This window comes from Schistocerca americana, chromosome 7, assembly GCF_021461395.2.
Source record: "Schistocerca americana isolate TAMUIC-IGC-003095 chromosome 7, iqSchAmer2.1, whole genome shotgun sequence".
NCBI lineage: Eukaryota > Metazoa > Arthropoda > Insecta > Orthoptera > Acrididae > Schistocerca > Schistocerca americana.
Window position 1 is genome coordinate 36,036,457 of NC_060125.1, and position 25,196 is coordinate 36,061,652.

The 25,196-nt window shown below is 42.5% G+C and overlaps 1 protein-coding gene and 1 non-coding gene across 2 annotated transcripts in view; one reads left to right on the forward strand and one right to left on the reverse strand.

The window, feature by feature from the left end:
• LOC124622251 (protein unc-13 homolog C) overlaps positions 1 to 25,196 on the reverse strand; it is a gene marked incomplete at its 5' end in the record, with an annotated part of 692,708 nt that overhangs the window by 491,998 nt on the left and 175,514 nt on the right. The gene's annotated exons all lie outside the window — the stretch shown is intronic.
• Trnal-caa lies at positions 1,144 to 1,218 on the forward strand. The gene has a single exon. It is a non-coding gene; the product is annotated as a tRNA-Leu (tRNA).

Genomic DNA, 25,196 nt, shown 5'->3' on the forward strand with positions numbered 1-25,196 from the left:
TAAGGTTTTGTTGAGATACTCATAAATAGCTGTGATAGTCGTCTTTTGTTTTCTAAAACCATGCTGGTGTTTTATTAATGAGGATAGTTTATTAGTATAGTCTTCCAATCTGGTATAAAATCATTTTTCAAATATTTTTGAGAATGAGCTGAGTTGGCTATGGGACTGTAATTGGCTACATTATTTTTAGGTCCCTTCTTGTGAAGTGGGGTAATTTGAAAAGTCTTTAGTAGGTCAGGGAAAACTCCATTTGTAAAGGATGCATTTTTCGTGTGGGTTAGGGGTTCTTCAATGGATTCTCCACGATTCTTTACAATTAAATCGGGAATGTTGTCACTGCCACTGGAGTACTCATTCTTTAGTCTTTTTATAGCTGTAAGCACTTCGGAATTAGAGAGTTTGTGAAGAAACATTAATGCCTGTACTGGTATGGTTTACATTAGTGTTTGGTTTTCTGCTATTTTGCTAAAATAGTCATTAAAACCATTTACTATTTTGTGGGGATCTGATGTGACTTCATCATTTAGGTTTAGTTTTAATGTTTTGTTTATAACATGCTTCTTACTGTTTGTTTCATTTTTTACAACTGTCCACATGCCTTTCATTTTATTGTAAGATGCCTTTATAAATTTATTATTGTATAATTTCTTTGCTTGTTGGATTGCTTTTTTATAGATTGCAAAATAGGTCTTACAATATGACCTAAACTGATCATCGACTTCATGGTGTTTCATCTGATTTTTTAAGTCACTTTTTTTTTTTTTTTTTTTTTTTGCTGGAGATCCTTATTCCTTTTCTTACCCATGAGTTTGTGTGTTTGTTTCCAATTTTCCTGGATTTCAGTGGAAATGCAGTATTGAAGTGGTGGAGAAATGTTTCATGGAAGGAATTAAATATGTAGAATGAGATTTTCACCTGCAGCAAAGTGTGCACAAATATGAAAATTCCTGGCAGATTGAAACTGTGTGCCGGACCGAGACTCGAACTCGGGACCTTTGCCTTTTGTGGGCAAGTGCTCTACCAACTGTGCTACCCAAGCACGACTCACGCCCTGTCCTCACAGCTTTACTTCTGCCAGTACCTTTGGAAGGTAGGAGACGAGGTACTGGCAGAAGTAAAGCTGTGAGGGTGGAGCATGAGTCGTGCTTGGGTAGCTCAGTTGGTAGAGCACTTGCCCGCAAAAGGCAAAGGTCCCGAGTTCGAGTCTCGGTCCGGCACACAGTTTCATCTGCCAGGAAGTTTCAATTTAATATGTAGTTTAATCATTTTCTTTATAGACCTCTGCCCAGTTTTCAGCCCTTAACAGATAGTTAAAAAGCCTTATATTATCACCATTAAATTGTCTTTGCATTTTAGTTTTTGTGGGATACTGTCTTATGTAATTTAAATTCGCTATTAGTATTTGTACTTCATGGTCACTGTAACCTATGCTGATGACTTCGATTGAGTGGTGTAGTTTGTCTGTGTTTATGAAAATCTGATCTAGGGCTCTTTTTTTTGTGATCCTGATTGGTGTGTTTACAGTTGGGGATAGATTGAATGAATTTGTAATATTCAACAATTCATCTTTGTTTTTCCAGGTGTGAGGATGCTGATATTAAAATCTCCACTTGTTAATAGAATTTTGTCTAGTGAGTGAATTTTTGTGAGTAGTGCTTCGAGGGAGTGATTGAATGTTTGGATGTTCCCATGAGGCGCTCTATATACATTCAGTATCAATAGGTTATAGTCTGTTAAGATAATTAAGGAGAATTCAAAGTCTGATTATATTTGCATATTATTGTACCTTGTGAGGCTTCTGTAGCTTAATTTTTTTTTTTTTTTTTTTTTTTTTTTGCATAGACTGCTGTACCACCTGCCTTACTTTTGTTCCTACAAGAATAACCAGCTAGAGTAAATTCACCAAGTGGCGTTTTTTTTTTTTAAATTTTAAGTTCTGTTAACCAGTGTTCGGTAATACAGAGAACATCTAAGTGTGACTTTGTTTTTTGGAAGAGATCTATTTCTAGTAACTTATTAAACATTGACTGCACATTATGGTGTAATTCTTTAAAGGATAATAGTGACTGTTTTCCAATTGAATGAGTTTTGACACCACTCACCGGGTTTTCTTGTAGTTTTGGTTCATGAAGATTCTGCTCTGCATCTGTTTTCCTTTGGTTTGCTGCTAGCAGGGAGCTACTGGTGTTCTTGCCTATAAAAAATCCTGGCTGTAGGCTGGAGGTCTACGTTTTCGTGTTGAAGATCTTGTCACAGTTTCCAGTGGTACTGATTTGGAGTGTGGCTGCACATTTTTTGCTGTTGCTGCTTATTTATTTTATTTCGTTTCAAAAATGTCGTGGGCTGACTGATTTGTGGCACTTGACGAGATTTTTGCACAGGATGTTGGTGGTAACTTGGTGCTGACTGTGAATACCTTCTTCTTTTCTAACACTGTTTCTGATGTTTTCCTTGATGATCCTGACTGCCTATTCACTTTTGGCTCTTCAGCTCCTGGTGTTGTTGTTGTTGTTTCAGCTTCAGTATTGTTCATTCTTCTGAGATTGTCCACATATATGTTTGATGTCCTGGTGTAACACGTTTTATGGCACTTCTTGTTATCAGTGGACCTTTGATGGCATTCAGCAGATTAACACACAGTTTCCTTTTCCCATTTTTATGTAAGTGAACCCTATGCCTAGTGAAGTCTTTCTGTTGGAGGAAGCTATTTACATCTAAAACTCTGGTGTGTTCACTGTAAGACGCCTTCTGGATCAAGTAACTGTTCATTTCGTAGATTTTGCAGTTTTCATTTGGCATGTCATATCTATATTGTACTGTGCATAGAATTAGTTGTGTGTGCCTAGATTTTGCAATGGTATCATCTAGTGATGCAATAAAACCATGTTTTGATCCATTAATATCGTTTGCACCAGGTAAGAAGACAACATAGTCATTTTGTCCTAGACTAGACGTCTACTCTTAAACACAGTTGCAATAACTTTTAGCCATAGATCTCACAAACCCGAGGAAATATATCAGAACATCTGAAATGACAATGAAAGTTGTTAAGTGCATTTGCTCATATGTCGCTTCTAGCAGATGTTGAAAAATTTGTTTCGAGTATTTTTCCCTCGTGTATTTTTCATGTTCAGTGAGGAAGGGTAAGTCTTCATTCCTAGTACTTTTACACTTGAAATTTATGAAAGATATATACTATGATGTCTGAGTCGGAACATGTTATGCAAAGTGCCTATCACCAGTCTTAGGTTTATATGATTTGATCTTGAATGAATTTCTCGACAAATTGCGACCCATGTGCATTAGTCTTAATACTTTCAAATTTAATGAAAGGAAACCAGTAAATTTCTTACTTATTAAAAGCAACCATAATTATGCCCCCTGGTTCGTTTAACTCTTGATTAGTGGAGCACTTTCTTTATCATTGGACGTCTGGTTGGGCAGAAGGGAGGGAGGAAACCGATTTGATGCCTTTGATGGTTCGGAAGGGGGAAGGGGAAAAAAGCTCTTGGGGTTCTTGTAGAATTGCAGTCTGAAGCTAGCCCATATTTCTACCTAATGTGCTTATCTGCAGATTTAAATCGTTACGACAATATGGTTTGTGGTTATAGTTATTTATAGCTAAAACTGTGTGCCCACAAAACTGAGTTACATGTCTAGACATGGACTCCTTGAGCTGTTGGAATCTTTCTGGAGGGAGATTGATGCACACATCATGCAGTGCTGCCTGTAGTTGTCCTTGAGTAGCTGACTGGGTTCTTCAAGCGTCAGCCTCCCGTGGAGGAGGGTGCAGTCTGAGGTGGTTACCGGCTCCGCTGGTGTGAGAAAATCTTATGTTTTGTGGCCCTATTTTAGTTGTAAAAATACCTTTTATTTCGTTGTTTCATTCTGGGCTCAGGGCTGTGCGGGTAGCTAGAGAGCTTATGGGCTGGACCTGACCATGCATACGCGCATGTTACCGCTAGAATAGCACACAGTATTTGAGACAGTGATATATGGAAGAGCATTGTTAACATAGCTCGTCGATCACTAAACTGTTTTTGAACGATTTGGTTAGGCTGCGTAGGTTTTCGTCAGTCATTATTTCGTGTTAAGTAGAGATTTGAGACTGTAAAATAATGAAAGCCTATCCTTTATTAGCGAAGGTACGTGCTGTCATCGTCAAAAAATAATGTTGTGGATGGAGGAGATACCCAGTTTAAGGTCTGATGGATTCAAAATAGAGTTTTTCGAATAAATGTGTAAATGAATGTATGTACAAACCCAGAAACGGAACTTCTCACGATTGTAAAAAGTTTAATTTTCGATTATGATGAGAATTCTGATGACAATATCACTGAAGAAATTCTACGTGTGAACAGATTTCTACAAACTGCCGAAGTTCCAAAACAATAATCTCTTGGTTGCAGCTCTTTTAAGTTTCTTTACAGTTCGTGGTTGAATATTAATATTCCGAATCTATTCCCATCCTTATTTTGGCGTTAATATTTTCACAACTGTGTGTTTCTTTAGTGCGAAGTGAAATGAGTTTTTCACAACTTAGATTAATTAAGAATTATCATAGGTTCACTATCAGTCAAGCACGACTCTCTAGTTTGTCAATCGAAAATAGTGTGACTAAAGGTGTCGATCTGATGACGTAACTTCAAAATTTCCAACAGAAAAAGTTAGGCACGGTTCTCATTGAGGTGATATAGTATGCAATACAATGCTCAATGCGACTCGCGTTATAACACAGAAGCAAGCCGCGTGATGGACCGCAAACAAACGTAGTTGAAGCAAATTAATTGGTTCACACTTGGACGACAGCAATACAACGCCGATACGATTGTTGTGTCGTCGGACGCAAAAGAGTTGTTGCTCCATGCTAAAGCATTGAACGATACACATGGAGGGAGCTTTCAAGTCATCTGATGTGCCTTAAGAAAACTGTTTTGTGTATATGAAGCAATGCTACACCTGTTTCTGGTTGAAAGTTTCTCATTAATACCTTTAATTTTCACGCAAAAAATTAACAATCGCTGTATTACAATATGAGTGTGTTCCTTGCTATGTAACCTTCCTCATTCGATTTTGAGGAAACTATTCGGTTAAAAAATTGATTTCTTTGCATCTTGTCGTTTGCTATCATAGCTTGAAGTCCGCCCCAGTAGCTGAGTGGTCAGCGTGACGGATTGCCGTCCTCTGGGCCCGGGTTCGATTCCCGGCTGGGTCGGAGATTTTCTCCGCTCAGGGACTGGGTGTTGTGTTGTGTTCATCATCATTTCATCCCCATCCGGCGTGCAGGTCGCCCAATGTGGCGCCGAATGTAATAAGACCTGCGATATGGCGGCCGGACCTGCCCCGCGAGGGGCCTCCCGGCCAATGACGCCAAACGCTCATTTCCATTTCCATAGCTTGATAATGAACTCTTTTCCTTGTTTTCTTTCCCCTACTGCCCATAGTTATCGGCTTCCAAATTAAGTAAAACACAGCACGTATTTTGAAAATGTAGCAGTAAAAAGTGTAGTCGCCGTCCGTTATACGTTTGTGCATGTCAGCTCATGTGCATGTTAGGTCATGTGTACAAAAGGTAACTAACATATCGATATTGCTTTTAAAGCTGGAAGGGCAGTCATACCTCTTTCCACTCTTAAGTAAATACGTGACACGTTTGGAAGTATCCCACAGCAAGGCCGACAGCGACACACCACACGCAAGACTACTGCCACGTGCTGTGCCTTGTTACTTCTTGTAATCTTTCCTGTGGGAATACGAGTGTCACACAGATAACTGCCAAGCTGCAATATTCTCATTGGAACTTGTCGTATCGCCTCGGCGAGAAACATGTCTAAGGAGGCAGAGATTCTAAGCTGCATTTTAAAGTCATTTATCACTAAAAGGGCCTTTGGTTATTTGTACTGCTTGATTAATGATCATTTAAGCTGTTTCATTTATAAAAGTGGCTTATTTGTTTCCATTCACAAAAATAGTTAAGATTATATTGTGCTTACTTAGAAACAAAAATCTGCTTCCCCAGAAAAAATTATTTGATGTTTTTGTGGGGTTGTTGGGGCTAGAGAGACTGAAGAGGAGCGGGAAGGGGGGTTGACAAGTTAAAGTTCTGAACCAGATGCCAACTACCTGGGCAAACATCCATTAATTAGGAGATATTAAAATGGGGGGAGGGGCATCTGCATTGGGTCAGGGGTGATTCTGACACAAAGTACCGTTATCCAAGATGGCGGCCGTGACGTCATCCAAGATGGTGGCCGTGATGTCATCAAAGATGGCGGCTTTTGGTGGGAAGTTTGTTTTTTGTTGGGAAGATAGGTCACTAACCTAACTCCCCCCCTCCCCCAGAAAAATGGCGGGAAGTTCAAATTCCAACAGGATAACGCATCACACCTAAGAAAAATGGCAGGAAGATAGGTCACTTGGGCTACCTCCACTAACCTAAGTCATCCAACCGCCACCTCTTCCTAGGAATTGCTGGAAAAAGGACGCAGCCTGTCTGGGCTGCTGGGGAGAGTAAGGAAGGAGTGTAATTTATTTTGGAACATGTTATTTAGGGATGGAGTAAATTTATCACACTGACACAAAACACTCGCCCTGATGTGCTTGAGGTCAGAATACACAGTCTGCAGACCGGTAAACTACTCCTAAATAACGCTCTCCAGACACGCAAACAACTCCTAACTTAAATAAATAATTTCAGTACAGATTTCCAGACTCCTCCGAAATAATGCAGCACAGTGATGTGTAGACATGCTAAGAACTCGTAAACTGTCCAAATAGCGCATAGCACATCCTACAGGCCCACTCACAATAGAATCCAACAGACAGGGAATCAATGCACGCAGACACCATCCGCCACACCCTGTCCAGTAGAGCTCACAGGAGGCTAGCAACAGCCCCTGTAAAGTGACGCGGCCATCAGCTGTCAAACCACGTACAGCTGCCCTTAAGCATAAGGCGGTGACATCCCTTTCATACCTGGTACCTGAGAAATTCCTATCGAAATACGTGATCACGTAGGCGCCATGATGATACGACCAGATGGGAGCACAAACGCTTCAGGGACACATGCGCTGTCACAGCCACGAGCCACTGCTGGATGTTGGTGAAAGCTGTCTCTATTTTCAGGTATGCAGTCAGTTTTATACTGACGTCACAGAACTCCAAGGGGCGCTCACACAGCCCTCATTTGTGAGACACCTCTGGGCAGCAATTGTCTTGACCGTTGACGACAGAGTAGCACGACATTAAAGTCATGTCTAACTGTGCTTTTTATTAACTGCCCAGTGTGGCTGATGCAACGCCGTGAAATGCGCACACATAGCTACAAACCCTCGCAAGCGCATCTAACATTGTTCTCAATCTTATACTGATGTCACATGACTATGTAAAAAATAAGAGCCAAGCCGACATCGCTGAAATTATATAGTGTCCCAGAAATAGTTAACGCTTGCCTTCTTGATGTGTCAGCTTGCATGCACGGAAATTGTTGCCCTAACAGAACTTGTTTACGAAAATAGCGAGGTATAATGCCGAATGCAGTCTACCTCACGGACCTAACGTAGTACCCAGTCCATCACGTGTTACCCTTCCTGCTTTCAACACACACAAACGTTTCCTCCTCTATGTAGAGGTTCCGATATCCCAACACAAAGGATGTGAATAAATCGAGCATTATGACTGGCTCTTATCGAATTTGCCCACCGAATTACTGATACCGCTGGTATTGAAGCACTGTCCGCCTTTTTTCCTTCTGCAGACTTTCAGCGGTTATTTTACACAGATCGCCATATTGCACTGGCAATTAAATCTTACAAACTACCATACATATAATCCAATACGGAAAGACGCCTACTTAATTAAACTGCTCTCCCACCGAGGACAGGAGCTCGAATATTAGTACGCGAAACAGATCTCTGACCCAGCAATATATCGCGGCATACCGTGTCAATATAGTAAACATACAATTCGTATCCTGCGCCAAACAAAATCGTCCCTTTTACATCATTCATACTTATACCGTGAAGATGGACAGTACTGTATATATATTCCTTACAGCACTATATATTTTCCCACAGCCAACGATCACAAGGCATCCACTCCCAACGCGTGATCAGAGCTCCCTCAGCGAACCGAAGTCGCTCTCAGAACTGTTCTGCAAATTCGGGATCGTTTCCCCCAGCACAAACACGTTTATGTTCTGCTCCGAACCTGCATCCTTGCTTGCTCGCTTTTCTACACACATCTCCAGACTCGGGGATTACAAGAACACACTTATTTTGTTTGGGATGGTTCGCCATAATATTATACCATTTCCGTGGTACTTCTCGATATCAAGCACTAGGCAGCACCCTGTCGATCGCTCACGCAATATCATTCCGAAGATATTATATTCTATTTCTATACAAACCCAAAACTTTAGCTAGGTGGAGCATGCTCTAGACCGCTGAGTAACTAGACACAAACAGACGAAAAATGATATTTCCACCCACGAATACCGATCTCGGTGATGTAACAGATTCGAAATCATGCCTTTAATTTACAAGGTCAACTAAGGTGCTTCTCACGTCTAGAAAACCGGCAAATATGTCTTCCACATGCTAGATGCACACCCCACAATCGATCTTCTCTCAACTAAATAAAGACGCGAAATGTGCAGAAGCAGTCGACCGAACAATTTAAATGGGAGGGAATACCGGTCCAGTGCAAACGCACCTCCATACACAATCTTCTCAAATTTCCACTTGATCACGAAAGTCACCCAACACATACTATGTATTAGTTCGCTGTTCGGTCGTCTAGAGGATGGCAAAGTTAACTCAGATACATTCCTAAACTCCAACAGGTCTCTGCACTTGGATGGCTGCTGCCGTTAATGGGAAACGTGAATCATTCCCGCACAGGTCACCGACGCTGCAGACCGAGCATGCACAGGTAGAATGAATCATCCTAAGAAATCGGTCACGTGTATATTTTATCCCTGTGCTTACAACTAAATGTTACGATCGCGGTCTCAATTGAAAGGCATTCGACAATGAGCGAAGTATCCGAAATACACCCTACCGAAGGCTGAGGCTGTGGAAATGGAAATATCTGTACCTTCCATACGACTGGACATAGTCATTTCCATTACTCATTTCGGAACACACATACATTAAAGCCTGATGCTAAAATGCAGACAAATCACGTACCCCCCACTACTACTAAGTAGAATACTTGACGAATAAATGATTCCACACGATGCAAAATAATACTGACCGAAAATCAACGATGGATGGGAATATCTCTTAGGTTTTTCATACGAGTGTCTTAGAAAGAGAGATGTAATCGGACAGATGTTAAAAAAACCAGATCGCAACAACTACTGTATGTTACTGTCACAAGCAGTCTTGGTTTTACAGGTGCACACAAGTATCCATGTTAAAAGCTATACCCACTTTACAAATCGAGGTATGACATTAACTCTTCTGAATTTCTTCAGGCAAATACCATGACGGTGATCGTAGGAATGTGATTATCAGACCAACATGTAGCCCCCCATGCAACATCATGATAAAATTACCGCATTTTGAAAGTGATTCGGCTAAGGAACGTGGTATGTAAGCGGTATTTGCGACTCCCTCACACCGCCCCAGCTAGATAATTCTATAGTATTTGTAGCGCATTCTGTCTCGATACCATACCAAAGGTTCCACGATATATCCACTGAGTTGTAGGCGATGACTGATTGAGAAGGAACACTAACAGTAGTTGTAGATGATGTGCTAATTGAGGTCATAATAAAATGGAGACTAGCTTCTAAGATCTCTAGTGTTACGCTATCCGCTAGAAATGATGTCTAAGATTTGGAAACAGGTCTTCCCATTCAAGTACATACCTGCATTGGATCCTATTGACAATTCTTTAATGATTACAACCACTACTCAATCATATTTCTGGCACTCCCATATCTCGAAACGAGTCACCTTTCTCGAACCTAGCTGCCACAGTAAAATTCCAACATGTTTTTAGTCACCTCCTACGCATCTTGCAACTGATCCCATTTCTACAGCTCTCCACATGTGATCGTTCCAATTTAAGTCGGAACTGAGCAGAAGTCGGAGAAAGACATATCCACCACCTTCTGAAACCTGTGTAGAAACAGAACGACCTGAGTTAAAGTGCAACAAGACCATGGTTTGACCATTCGGCGGAAATGGGTGCAATGTGGTATGTACCCAAACTAGATACAGATACTACAGTCCGAAGCAGATCCGTGTCCATTCAAATCAATCAGCCCAACATGCTATCATCGTTATTCTCTACTCCCCAACAGAGAAAAATTACGAACTATAAAAGGTCCACTAACTTCATCCGATATAGAAGTCATCTTGGCACCAATGCTGGCGCAATGACACAAAGCTGCAGTGCGGTCCAGTGCGGATAAAGAGATTTTGCAATGCTTCCCAGAACAGCACAGCGTGCAGCCCTCCAAGCATTCCTAATGGTATACCCCGTCCCTCACCAAATTTACACATCAAACTGCTGCTGCTACTGCTGCCTGTGTGGCACGACCCTATTAAATATACAGGCACTGCAGAGGTCACTTTAAAGTATGATCACCTACACTCTAGGCGAATGATCGTATCCCACAGACTACACTAAGTCGCAAAAGACGCTCCCTCTGGTCCTGTTTAGTTGTTTGAAACACAGTTTTCTAACACGCTTTGGTACAGTGCCAAACATTTCGTTTTTCTGCCACGACTTCAAGGCCTGTGGCAGCTTCTAAACTGACATTAAGAAGTTCTGATCCACAGCCTTTCGCAGGAAACTAGATGTTGCACAGTGTAAATCATATTCTTACGGCGGATGGCGTAACACGCATCGGCTGATTTTAAATAAAAAACAGTTACAACATAAGTGAACTGGAAGAGTTTTACGGCGTTGGCATAGGTCTCCAAACTACAGTCCGAAGGGGATTCACGAGCTCTACATTTAGACTCGTCTGTCACACTGACAGAATAACGGATGCCTCTGCGTTCCCTTTCGACTGATGCCTCATATTGCACTCACGTACACGATCAGTGTTTCGGTGCTATCCACCCCAGAAGGTGCTGTCTATCCATCAAAACTCTTTCCCCCAACTCAAACAAGCGATATCAGTCAATCATTATGTGGTAACCAACAGTGTGGCAGTGGACGGATGGAATGGAAAAGACACCATCGATGTACTCTAATAATAAGCATCGCAGCTGATAGTGCGAACAATTTTAGCAATTTTACAGTAAGTTCAACACCGACCACTGATGTGACAGCATGTTTCCCCAATTTCAGTATCATAGCTATTATCGTAGTACACCAGACAGCGCTCCACATATTTCTATCACCTCAATCATACTGTTTAATTTACGATCTATCTCTCTGCGTATGGGAGTCACAGAGTATTCTCGCTGTCTTAGGGTAAAATTAGAGACTGAAAGACCCTCCTCACACTGTCATTGATGAACCCACCCTGCAGCACCGTTAGCGAATTAATCTACGACCGACCAGAAGAAGACTGCTACGCTTCACGCCTGGGGAATGAATGGAGCTTTCTGAGGCCTCACTCCTCTCGAGTTGCGCCCATGTCGAGGAGCTTAGCACTCCTTATCGATGTTTAGTAACAGATTTCAAAGTGTCGTCATGTAATAGCAGACAGTTAAGAAGAAAAAGAAACGAATGACTTTTATGTGCAATGGAGCTCCAGACAGATGGAGTTCGACGCAGTTTTACGTAAATCAACCAAGCTATCAACTCTGTTGTTCTAGAGTCTAGGATCTGTACCTGGAAGGTATTGGTAAGAGAGAACATAAACACACGCACTCCTAAGGCTACAATGTTCTGCACTTAAAACGGGCTATAATGTTAGATCTTCTGCGTTTCCGACCTATCAGTCGTATGGAATGTAGCGTTGTTAATATTCCATTGTGTGAAATATATTTCAGGCACATCACATACATCCTTCTTCCCAGTTTCTCTACGATAAACTATTTTATCGAACAGTAAAACGAAAAAATTACTTACGTAAAACATTTGCTCTGCATGATAAGAGCACAATATAGTTTTCCGGAGAGGTATATTGTCCAATGTTCACATCTGATCACGATTATACGATGCCTGCATCACGCCTATATAAAATGATCGTTAGTAGCGGAGGATACCTCCTACAAGGAAACAGATGAACGCATAGCAGCAGCGTCCGACATGTGAAAATTACAAGTCATTCCGTCACTAACTCTGTAAACAACATATCTTTCGGGAAAATGTGTACACGGGGATTGCAGCGCCTCACAAGCTCCTATCACTAACTTAGTTATGATGCTGAAGTCTCGATTTTACACCCAAGATTCGGCAGGGGGGATGGCGTACAGTTAAGCTGCTTGCCGACAAGTGGAAACATATGGCTGAGCAAGAAGTTAGTCGTTTGTGGAAAGAATCTAAGCTGAAGTTAAGCCAACAACAATTCTCTTAGTGATCATATAAATAAAGAGATTAGAAGCTACTTAAGGATATGCTTCAAATGGAAGTACAAAGAATGTTGCCTTTCACCTGGCTCTCCGTTTCATTACCATCGGTCTCCCTGATATCCCCTCCTCCACCACCACCAACATCCAAAAGCACAACAATGGAAAACTTCTACTATACATTTAATCATTAGATGACCGCCGGCCGGTGTGGCCGAGCGGTTCTAGGCGCTACAGTCTGGAACCGCGCGACCGCTACGGTCGCAGGTTCGAATCCTGCCTCGGGCATGGATGTGTGTTATGTCCTTAGGTTAGTTAGGTTTAAGTAGCTCCAAGTTCTAGGGGACTGATGACCTCAGCTGTTAAGTCCCATAGTGCTCAGAGCCATTTTAACCATAAGATGACCAGACGTCCTCATTTCTGGGGACAGTCCTCACTTTTCAAGCTTTGCCCTGAATCCTAAAAGTTCATTGAGGACAACAAGTGTCATTAATTTCATATTTTTTGTTCTCGGAATTCACAATTTCCCAAAATAACTGAAATAGGAGGAATAAGCTGTTCATGTTAAACAAGAACTCAGCTGAATATACAAGTGCAACCAAATCAGGCATCAAATACGATTTTATTTAAATGCAAGAAAATGGACTTCTTTCTGCGGAGAACGAATTTTTTCTTGAATTTAGAAATTATGCTGTACTGATGGGAAACATGTCGAATCATCGAACTAGGTCACTGGAGAATGTAGAGTTATTTCGTTTCTGTTTTAATTGACATATTTTTGGAATAAGGAATAAATCTCATTTTTTTCAGCAGCCACTTTCTTGCGGTTAAATAAATAAATGACACCTTGTTTGCATTTTCTGTTGAACGTTCTATAAATTTTATTAGCCACACCGATGACGAAGTGGTCTAAGTGATTCCCGTTTCGTTATCAGTAGAGGCTGTTTTAATTTTGCATTAGGCAGAGGCAACGTGTTTAGTTTCTTCAAAGCTAAGTAAAGACTTATCAAGTAACTGTTCGGTGTTGTTGTTGTGGTATTCAGTCCAGACACTGATTTGTGCAGCTCTCCATGCTACTCTATCCTCTGCAAGCTTCTTCATCTCCAAGTAACTACTGCACCCTACAGCCCTCTGAATCTTCTTAGTGTATTCATCTCTTGGTCTCCCTCTACGATTTTTACCCTTCATGTTGCTCTCCAATATTAAATTTCGGATCCCTTGATGCCTCAGAAAGTGTCCTACCAACCGATCCCTTCTTCTAGTCAAGTTTTGCCACAAAATTCTCTTCTCCTCAATATTATTCGTTACCTCTACAGTAGTTATGTGATATCCCCATCTAATCTTCAGCATTCTTCTGTAGCACCACATTTTGAAAGTTTCTATTCTCTTCTTGTCTAAACTATTATCGTCCATTTTTCACATCCATGCATGGCTACACTTCGTTCAAATACTTTTAGAAATGACTTCCTGACACTTAAATCAATAGTCGATGTAAACAAATTTCTCTTCTTCAGAAACGCTTTTCTTGGCATTTTATATCCTCTATACTTCGACCATCATCAGTTATTTTGCTCCCCAAAGTGTCTCATTTCCTCCTTTTGTTCATGTTCATCTTATATCATCATTCCATTCAACTGCTCTTCCAAGTCCTTTGCTGTCTCTGACAGAATTACAATGTCATCGGCAAACCTCAGAGTTTTTATTTCTTCTCCATAGATTTTAATTCCTACTCCAAATTTTTCTTTTGTTTCCTTTTCTGCTTGATCAATATACAGATTGAATAACATCGGAGATAGGCTACAACCCTGTCTCACTCCCTTCCCAACCACTGCTTCCCTTTCATGCCCTCGACTCTTATAACATCCATCTGGTTTCTGTACAAATTGTAAATAGCCTTTCACTTCCTTTATTTGACCCCGGCCACATTCAGAATTTGAAAGAGAGTATTCTAGTCAACATTGTCAAAAGCTTTCCTAAGTCTACAAATGCTAGAAACGTAGGTTTGAGTTTCCTTAATATATCTTCTAAGGTAAGTGGTAGGGTCAGTATTGTCTCACGTCTCCCAACATTTCTATGGAATCCGAACTGATCTTCCCCAATGTCGGCTTCTACCAGTCTTTTCATTCGTCTGTAAGAATTCGTGTTAGCATTTTGCAGCGGTGACTTATTAAGTTGATCGTTCGGTAATTTTCACACCTGTCAACACCTGCTTTCTTTGGTTCAAAATGGTTCAAATGGCTCTGAGCACTATGCGACTTAACTTCTGAGGTCATCAGTCGCCTAGAACTTAGAACTAATTAAACCTAACTAACCTAAGGACAGCACACACATCCATGCCCAATGCAGGATTCGAACCTGCGACCGTAGCGGTCGCTCGGTTCCAGACTGTAGCGCCTAGAATAGCACGGCCACTCTGGCCGGCACTTTCTTTGGTAGCGGAATTACTATATTCTTCTTGAAGTCTAAGGGTGTTTCGCCTGTCTGATACATCTTGCTCACCAGATGGTAGTTTTGTCAGGGCTGGCTCTCCCAAGGCTATCAGTAGTTCTAATGGAATGTCATCTACTCCCAGTGCCTTGTTTCGTCTTCGGTCTTTCAGGGCTCTGCCAAATTCTTCACCCAATATCATATCTCCCATTTTTAAATGGCTCTGAGCACTATTCGACTTAACTTCTGAGGTCATCAGTCGCCTAGAACTTAGAACTAATTAAATCTAACTAACCTAAGGACATCACACACATCCATACCCGAGGCAGGATTCGAACCTGCGACCGTAGCTGTCCCGCGGTTCCTGACTGAGCGCCGAGAACCGCTAGACCACCGCGGCCGGCTCTCCCATTTTATCTTCATCTACATCCTCTTCCATTTCAATGATATTGTCCTCAAGTACATCGCCCTCGTATAGACCCTCTATGTACTCCTACCATCTTTCTGCTTTCCCTTCTTTGCTTAGAATAGGTTTTCCATCTGAACCCTTGATATCTATACAGGTGGTTCTCTTTCCTCCAAGGGTCCCTTTAATTTTCCTGTAGGCAGTATCTATCTTACCCCTAGTGATATATGCCTTTACATCCTTACATTTGTCGTCTAGCCATCCCTGCCTAGCCATTTTGCACTTCCTGTCGATCTCATTTTTGAGACGTCTGTATTCCTTTTTGCCTGCTTTGTTTACTGCATTTTTATATTTTTTCCTTTCATCAATTAAATTCAACTCTCTTCTGTTACCCAATGTTTTCTACTAACCCTCGTCTTTTTACCTACCTGATCCTCTGCTGTCTTCACTATTTCATCTCCCAAAGCTACCCAGTCTTCTTCTACTGTATTTCTTTATCGTATTCCTGTCAATCGTTCCCTAATGCTCTCTCGGAAACCGTCTGCAGCTTCTGGTTCTTTCAGCTTATCCAGGTCTCATCTCCTTAAATTCCTTCCTTACTGCAGTTTCCTTAGTTTTTATCTACAGTTCATAACCAATAGATTGTAGTCCACACCTGCCCCTAAAAATGTCTTACAATTTAAAACCTGGTGCCTAAATCTCAGTCTTACCATTGTATAATCTATCTGAAACCTTCCAGTGTCTCCAGGCCTCTTCCACGTATACAACCTTCTTTCATGGTTCTTAAACCAAGAGTTAGATATGATTGAGTTACGTTCTGTGCAAAATTCTACCAGGCGGATTTCTCTTTCAATCCATACCCCCATTCCATATTCACATACCACTTTCCCTTCTCTTCCTTTTCCTACTACCGAATTCCAGTCCCCCCAAGACTATTAAATTTTCGTCTCTCTTCACTATCTGAACAATTTCTTTTATCTCATCATACATTTCTTCAGTCTCTTCGTCATCTGCAGAGCTAGTTGGCTTATAAACTTGTACTACTGTCGTAGGCGCGGGATGCGTGTCTATCTTGACTACTATAATTCTTTCACTATGCTTTTCGTAGTAGCTGACCCGCGCTATATCTTTTTATTCGCTAATAAACCTACTCTTGCGTTACCCCTACTTGATTTTGTATTTATAACCCGGTATTCACCTGACCAGAGCTCTTGTTCCTCCTGCCACCGAACTTCACTAATTCCCATTATATCTAACTTCAACCTATCCATTTCCCTTTGCATTCGGGAGGACGACGGTTCAATCCCGTCTCCGGCCATCCTGATTTAGGTTTTCCGTGATTTCCCTAAATCGTTTCAGGCGAATGCCGAGATGGTTCCTTTGAAAGGGCACGGCCGATTTCCTTCCCAATCCTTCCCTAACCCGAGCTTGCGCTCCGTCTCTAATGACCTCGTTGTCGACGGGACGTTAAACACTAACCGCCACCACCATTTCCCTTTTTAAATGTTCTAACCTACCTGCCCGATTAAGCTATCTGACATTCCATGCTCCGATACGTAGAACGCCAGTTTTGTTTCTCCTGATAACGACGTCCTCTGGAATAGTCCACTCCCGGAGATGCGAAAGGGGAATTATTTTACCCAAGAGGACGCCGTCATCATTTAATCATACAGTAAAGCTGCATGCCCTCGGGAAAAATTACGGCTGTAGTTACCCCTTGCTTTCAGCCGTTTGCAGTACGAGCACAGGAAGACCGTTTTGGTTAACGTTACGAGGCCAGATAAGTCAATCATCCAGACTGTTGCCCCTGCAACTGCTGAAAAGGCTACAGACCATCTTCAGGAACCACATGTTTGTCTGGCCTCTCAATAGATACCCATCCGTTGTGGTTGCACCTACGGTACGGCTATCTGTATCGCTAAGGCACGCAAGCCTTCCCACCAACAGCAAGGTCCATGGTTCTGTTCCGTATGCTTTTGAAAATAATTCGGTGTTTTAATTTTTCCTCTCTTCCATTTTTTCTCCTCATTTGCTCGATTTTTTCGCTGTTTGATTTGAAGTTAATTTGTTCCGCTCTTTGCCACCACTAAAATTTTGCCGCCCTAGGTGGCCCCGTATTCTTGCCTAATGTTGAAACGTCCCTGATCGACAGTCAACACCGTGCACGTAACAGAACTGGGTAGTGAGACCACGATCAAACAAATACATTGCAACAAGATGTGTTGAACATAAACATTCAGTCCAAGTGATAAATACGAATTTTGTATTATGGTTGTGATACAAGATATTTCTGTTTGACTGCAATATTTGGAGTGAGACTCTTTTTTGTCGCAACGTTAAGAAGCACACAGAACGCCCTTTAGCGTTCGGTCGCAGACCTCGAATCTTTCTGCAGTTCTTATGCTCTTCATCACGGAAAACGGTTGTTCATGGAAATACGTTAACCCAAATGTAAAAGTAATGTTAGCTGCATTCCTGTGTAGCTACGGAAACTCTTCTACATGAACGTCACGATACCATCTTAACAAACTACTTGTTTTGTAATACCTGTCCTTGAGTAGGGTGCAGTTCTGGACATTAAATAATTATAATTACATTTCCGAAGGCAGAATATCTGGTGCAGTGGAAAATGAAGTGTCAAATAATCTGAATTCATTTTGTAGGCTGCTCAGGTCCTTCAACCTTGTCACAAAATACTGACAGAGTTGCACGATATTTTGTTGATAAGTTGTGAAACATCAGTCTCTGGGTAACTGTAGTGATGAAAGGCTTTCAGGGAACGTTAGGTTTCTTTTATGAATCAGTCTTTCAAGTACACGGAACGTGTGCGTGAATGCATGTTAGAAATAAACATTCTTTACTTGTACTGTCAAATTTAAGTGTCTCGTAGTATCAGCGAGAACCCAAGTCCGTATAAAATTTGTCCTCACTGAATACTGGCTGTCTCTCTCCTTTCATTTTCATGAATAGGCCGATTTCCTTCCGAAGTGTAAGGAGTGCATCGCGAACTTTGCTTGTACTAAGCCATCGTACCGCACAATGATAAGGTACCTCACCATATTTTGCTTCCAGATCTTGCAAAAACCTTTTTAACTGTCGCTGATCGACACCAATGCGCCTTACAAAATTCTCACACTGCACGATGACTTTCATGTCGTCGCTATACTGCGCACTTTCTGCGCGAAGCGCTCCCTCGTTGACAAAGCAGTGTATATTTGATATCTTTCCCAAATTCGGTCGTGATTTTTTCTTTGATACTAGACACAAAAACTTGTTGACGCCCAAGTATTAGAGGTGCTTCACCTGTCGCGATAAAACAGAGCCTGTCGCAAGGCAAACACATGTTTTCAGCGGATTCAGACATGACATCAGACATATCGCGACCCGCGTTGTGTAGTCCATAGGTACCACCTCTCAGAGCTCCTCGAAAACCCGTAGTTTCGAGTCAACACCACGCACAACAGATTATTGAAAGCCGCGCATAGCCTACCACATCGGTGGTTTCAGTAAGCGTTAATCAGTAAGTTGATTTTCCAGATCCACGCTCATAAGTCGGATCCGACGAGAATCTGTTTGCTTGGAGATACAAACGTCTTCAGATTCGTTTATCTCTCTTTGCATAAGCGGTCTACGACGGTCACAGCAAACACGATTTGAAGAGAGTCCCCACTGAAAGTGGCACGCCACTTGTTGCAATGACGTGCGCAACTTTGTAGCTTGCTCATAATGCCGCATTAGTTGAATGTTCCTCCACGTCAGCGATGTAAATCGTTGCATGAAATGAAACGTATGATAATAATTGAAATTGAAGCGCAAGAAGAACACGTTGAAGGTATACTGTGGCTGTTTTCTGCCTCAAAAGTACCTGTGTTGTTATTGTCCGCCCTAGTTCCTTGCGTCACCGCCCAGTTCATCAAAATTTGTGACGTGAAGGGACGCTTAGGGACGCCGAGTATTGTAATTCTTCAATTTATTAAGCACATCTTATGGCACTCCAGGCCGAGGGAACGCAACTTTTCGACAGACAAGAAGTATTCTTTCCAACAAATGGAAAATGACAAGGGTCTATTAAGAATGGGCGAGTTGAGGCATGCCCGAGACTGACCTGCTTGATGGACAGCGTTGGAACGAAATAGACGTACAGGTGTTGAATAGAAATATGGAAAAACAGCGATAAATGCATGCTTGAACGAAAATGCAGATGCTAGCTAAGCCTGCAGGTTGCACTGTTGTATTTGACCACGAACGGCACCTGTGCAGTGTCCTCAATACGTTGCAAGTGTCAGTCGAGATCAGAACAGAGTGCTATGTAGTTGTGAGTGCATTATGTTGGAGCTAACTGAAATCGAACGTCGGAAAATTGTTGGTTCTCGCATGGTAGGTGCTTTTGTAACCAAGGGAGTTGGAGTTATATGTTCCAAGAGGTACGGTATTGAAGATTTATACCGCAGTCAGGGAAAACATGATCCACTAAGTCAAAACACGGACGAAACTGTGTGTTGAGCGATCGTGACAGACATCACTGACGATGATTGTGACGAAAAATAAGAATACGGCAGCTGCAAAGGCCACTGCACAACAGAATGTCGCACACGCCAACTCCGTCAGCAACCATTTATCGGTGGTGCAAATGCCAGGAAATAGTGGCGCAGAAGCCACTAAACCTGGAGCAACGGATGAAAGTGATTTGACCGGATGAGTTTCACACTGTTTCTAACTTCTGTAAGAGTTTAGGTACCAAGAGTGAAATATGGCGGGGGTTCGGTGATGATTTGGGCAGCCATAGTGGTATTCCGCGGCCCCATGGCTACCCTGCAAGGTCGCATCACTGCAAAGGATTATGTGACAATTTTGGCTGATCAGCTCTATCCCATGGTACAGTGTTTGTTTCTCAACGGTGATGCTGTGTTCCAGGACGACAGGTCCCCTGTTCACACAGCTCGTGTGGTCCAGCACTGGTTTTGTGAGCACGAGGATGAATTAGCAAATCTTCCGTGACCACCGCCGTCACCAGATCTCAGTATTATCTAATTTGGAGAGAAGAGTGCTTGATCGCTATCCACCTGAACTTGCCACATTTTGCAAGAAGAATGGTATAAGATTCCCTTGAAGACCATGCGACATTTGTATTTAACCATTCCGAGGCGACTGGGAAGTGCTTTGAATGCCAAAGGTTTTCCTACCCCGCAGTGGTCGTGGCAACGTGTTTTCAAACTTTTGTCCAGCATCTGCAGATCACCCTTTACGGCTTTGCGTAGGCAACACGAGGTCTGTTCGTCAAACAGTTGTGTTCGTTCTGTCCTGCGATTTACGCTTGTGGAAACATTCTCTCTGCGATACTGAAGATCCGCTGTTTACCCTGTTGACGTCGGAAATAATAATTCTGGTGTAATCACCAATATTTTATGACATTTGCGTCTATCCTGCTTTCAAAGCTGACTAACTAGCAACGTGGAGCTGTGTTCACAACATACCTGTGCGTAACAGGTGCGCACAAATCGTGTCTATACTTGCGCCTAGCCGCGAGTTCAGACATTTTCAAATAGGACAAACATCGTTTGAGTTTTGGCCATTCCAATTTATAAATGGTGAAAATTATTTAAACCGACGAACTCTGGGAGGTTACACGGAACACCAAAAGAAATATTTTTCTGTAATATTTTCCTTCGAGGAATTTTTTAGAACGGTAAGGAGTTTTCTCTGGATGAAATTTAATTAAATCAGAAAAATCTGTGAGGTTGCATGGGACACTGAGAACACTTTCTCTAATTTTCCTTCATTTTGTGAGGACATCAAATCTACTCACAGTAGACAAAAAGTAACACAAACAATTTGTAATTCTTTATTACCTAAAGACAACAACATTAACACAACACAATTACTTCAGTTACAATAGATGTTCAAAAATGCCTCCATTGACCTGTAAACAATGGTGAGATCGGCTGGTCTTGTTGTGTCTAACACTGACAAAGACTGCAGGAGTGTACTTAATTTATCCTGCCACTACCGGCGCCGTCAGATCCTTTTTTGATTCAACAGGGGTTCTGTACACAAGATTGCACATCTCTCGCCACACAAAAATGTTCAGAGGGATCAAATGAAGAGACTGAGCAGGTCATGGTAAAGGACCACCTCTGCGAATCTACTTTTCTGGGAACTGTCGGTTCAAGAGTCGACGCGCAGGACGACTGAAATGTGCTGGCGCCCCGTCATTCTGGAACCACATGCGCTGTCTTGTAAAGAGTGGCATGCCATCCAGCAATTCTACCAATGTTCCGACGAGCAAATTGTGATTGCGCCTGCCATGTAATGGCCTGGGTAGGTGATAGGGCCCAATTAAACAGTCACCAACAACACCGTGCCACACATTCGCGTCGAACCGCACTTGATAAGCACAAGTAAATGTGGCATGTGGAACTCACTTAGAACATGCGCATTGTGGATGTTGAAGACCCCATCACGTCCGAACGTAGCTTCGTCTGGAAAGAGCACAGAGGATGGAAATTTTGGATGCATTAGGTACCACTCGGAACACTGTGTTCTGAGTGCGTAATCATCAGGCTGCAGGTTATGCACACACTGCAAGTGAAATGGATGCAACAACTGCTATAAAGGACGTTTCTTACATTCATCTGATTCGTCCCCATGTTCTGTGTAATTGTACGAATGCTGATGGAAGGCTTCCCTACGTATGCGGTATAAACTCATGGTGGATTTGAATAACATGCTGTAGGACAGTTTTCTCAAACTGCAGAATTCACTCTGTGTGATCTCGTCCCTGTCCAGGTGATCTGACAAATGACCCGGCCTCACGCAGACGTTGATACACAGCAGTAAACGTCGAATGTTGTTGGGTACGGCGATTGGAATATTGTTGTCGTTAGACCCCCTGTGCTGTTTGTCCGTCGTAGTTCACTATGTATTAAGTGTCAAGCATATCATTGTGTTCACTCCAGGTATAAAGTATCATCAGTAAGCAAGTAGTGCCCTCCTGGCTAGCCTCGCTGTCCAACGCGCTGCTTCCCGGGCGGGAAGGCGTGCCGAGGTCCGGCGTACCGGCCAGCCTGTCGATCTGACTCGACGAATGCGGGCTGGTTCCCCTTATTCAGCCTCAGTTATGCTATGTTGGCGATTGCTGCGCAAACACTGTCTCCACGTATGCGTACACCATCATTACTCTACCACGCAAACATCTGGGGTAAACTCGTCTGGCATGAGACGTTCCCAGGGGGTGGGGGTGGGGGTCCATTGGGGCCCGAAGCGCACAACAACCTGGGTTCGATGGGGGGCGGCGATGGGGTGGGTGGACTGTTGTGGCCTGTTGTGGGGTTGTGAACCACTGAGGGTTACGGAAGGACGAAGCCTCTCGTCGTTTCAAGGTCCCTGGTGTCAGTGCTCAGTACACAGCACAAGTACTGCCCTGGGTCAAGACGTACAACCAACTGTGAATATGAAAAAGCTATTACAACTGAAGAGCGAAATACAGGTATATCCTCTACTGGTACAACGGGAACCGTTACAACAGCAAACTAGTCATTACAACTGAAAGACGAATACGCCCTCTACTGGATTACATGATGCTCCCAGGAAATTAGAGAAAAATATTTGTTTTGGTGTCCCGTGCAACCTCCCAGTGTTTGTCGGCTTAAATAATTTTCAAAAAAAAAATGGTTCAAATGGCTCTGAGCACTATGGGACTCAACTGCTGTGGTCATAAGTCCCCTAGAACTTAGAACTACTTAAACCTAACTAACCTAAGCACATCACACACATCCATGCCCGAGGCAGGATTCGAACCTGCGACCGTAGCAGTCGCGCGGTTCCGGACTGCGCGCCTAGAACCGCGAGACCACCGCGGCCGGCAATAATTTTCACATTGTATATGTACACAGTGTTTGGCGTACTGTTCTTAATATCTGTTCTCCCTAGTTCTGATTCGGTGGAAGTTGAATAACATCGGAACGTTAAGCGTTTTGTGTCCATACACTGCCAGCTAGGGCTGGGTAAACGATACTCGTACTGTAACGGCTCCGAGTTTTGCCGATATGTTGTTCGAACAATCATATGGAGTGACTTCGCGAGTGCAAGAGATATGCGGGAAACTTCTAAGCAGCCAGAACAAGCTATCGCTTTGCATGAATTCTACATTTACGAGGGGCACGTGAGGAAACAGCATTAAATCATCTTCCCTACGTATGTGGTATAAACTCATGGTGGATTTGAATAAACTTACAACAAGACTTCTCACGCAGTGTTCATGCGACGCCATTCCTTAAACTGTATTATTTAATGCTAGGCAGAGCTGTAAATATATCATTTTAAACATCTGCGAAGCAACGGAACAAACAACGGAACTGTCTGGTTGGAAGTGTGTTTGGTAAAATTGTTTTCTCAAGCAGCAATGGTATCTGAGACTTATGTCCATAGCGTCCGCTGAATTTTGTCCAAGATGGGGCAAAATTCTCAAACTGTCATTTTTTTGTGTAACTTATACAAGGTGTTACAAAAAGGTACGGCCAAACTTTCAGGAAACTTTCCTCACACACAAATAAAGAAAAGATGTTATGTGGACATGTGTCCGGAAACGCTTAATTTCCATGTTAGAGCTCATTTTAGTTTCGTCAGTATGTACTGTACTTCCTCGATTCAACGTGATCAAATTGTAAATTTTCACAATCAACATGTGTGGGCTGACGAGAATCCGCACGCAATTGCGCAATCACGTCATCAACACAGATTTTCTCTGAACGTTTGAGCAGGCATTGTTCATGATGTCTTGATTGGGCCCCATGTTCTTCCACCTACGCTCAATGGAGCACTTTATCATGATTTCATACGGGATACTCTACCTGTGCTGCTAGAATATGTGCCTTTACAAGTACGACACAACATGTGGTTCATGCACGATGGAGCTCCTGCACATTTCAGTCGAAGTGTTCGTACGCTTCTCAACAACAGATTCGGTGACCGATGGATTGGTAGAGGCGGACCAATTCCATGGCCTCCACGCTCTCCTGACCTCAACCCTCTTGACTTTCATTTATGGGGGCATTTGAAAGCTCTTGTCTACGCAACCCCGATACCAAATGTAGAGACTCTTCGTGCTCGTATTGTGGACTGCTGTGATACAATACGCCATTTTCCAGGGCTGCATCAGCGCATCCGGGATTCTATGCGACGGAGGGTGGATGCATGTATCCTCGCTAACGGAGGACATTTTGAACATTTCCTGTAACAAAGTGTTTGAAGTCACGCTGGTACGTTGTGTTGCTGTGTGTTTCCATTCCATGATTAATGTGATTTGAAGAGAAGTAATAAAATGAGCTCTAACATGGAAAGTAATCGTTTCCGGACACATGTTAACATAACATATTTTCTTTCTTTGAGTGTGAGGAATGTTTCCTGAAAGTTTCGCCGTACCTTTTTGTAACTCCCTGTATATAGTGATTTTGATGATGTGTCGTTCCCCATGAAGGAGATACTCGTATACGAAACTTATTCTGTCAGTGGAGTGATATTTATGTGCTCCATAGTTTTTGAAAATACTGTGTATTACTTTGATACCTAAAAGATAAGAATATTTGAACAGGGTATGCAAACTACATCGTTTAATTTCTTAATATGACTAGGGATGCCATATTTTTTGAGTTAATGTTTCTATATTGCGTCAGTATGTGATTAACCCCCCCCCCCCCCCCCATGAACCATGGACCTTGTCGTTGCGCTACGGTCGCAGGTTCGAATCCTGCCTCGGGCATGGATGTTTGTGATGTCCTTAGGTTAGTTAGGTTTAACTAGTTCTAAGTTCTAGGGGACTAATGACCTCAGATATTGAGTCCCATAGTGCTCAGAGCCATTTGAACCATTTGAACCTTGTCGTTGGT